At 38.5% G+C, this 736-nt stretch overlaps 1 pseudogene; it reads left to right on the top strand.

Annotated features, from left to right (window-relative positions):
- Positions 1–204: 204 nt before the first annotated feature.
- On the top strand, positions 205–302 carry LOC115227678 (annotated as a pseudogene).
- The last annotated feature ends 434 nt before the right edge of the window (positions 303–736 follow it).

The raw sequence follows: 736 nt of genomic DNA, 5'->3' as shown, positions 1-736 counted from the left end.
ATAACGACTATATAGTCGACATGATTATATGAAACCAAACGTAGTCGCGTCAAGGTCTTATGATATTTAGTTAGGTTCATAATCGCCAACGGATAAAGATATTGCAGTGTGTCCACGGTTTTCACATCGTCAGTTTTACGGACCATATATCTGTAGGTTTCAGGGTTAGCACATTAAAGACGTTAGATATGGATATACTTCATGGAGGCGGCACATATTCTAAAATTGGAACGATACAGAGGAGATTAGCATGGCCCCTGCGCAAGGATTACACGCAAATTCGTGAAGCGTTCCATATTTTTTGAGGTCCACGGTTACAGGTATTGCTAACGTTCATTCTCCCTTTTCTCATTAGGAAGAGCGCGACTCAGTCTATCACCTTTATACAGTCTAGGCCTGTCGATCTTGCTAAGTTGATCTCGAATCCGCCATTCGGTCTCTTTAACTTAAACATTGGAACGGATGGTTTACTAGACAGTATTGTGGTCTTAGAATGAGTATAACAGGAACTACAATGGATAGCAAGTTGTGTGTATATCTAAAATTAAATATCATATTAAATTCAGACATATAGATGAAGTAAATTGATTTAGATATTATTCTTTGTTTTATTTGTTTCAGTCATTAGACTGCGGCCATGCTGGGGCACCGCATCGAGAGGGTTACCTTGAACAAATTAACACTAGTACTCATGTTTCTTTCAAAGTTTGGTGATATTGATGACGATGATGTTGTG

The sequence above is a fragment of the Octopus sinensis genome, unplaced genomic scaffold (genome assembly GCF_006345805.1).
Source record: "Octopus sinensis unplaced genomic scaffold, ASM634580v1 Contig06867, whole genome shotgun sequence".
NCBI lineage: Eukaryota > Metazoa > Mollusca > Cephalopoda > Octopoda > Octopodidae > Octopus > Octopus sinensis.
The sequence above is the reverse complement of the archived record's forward strand: the minus strand, read 5'-3'. Positions and strand labels throughout refer to the sequence as shown.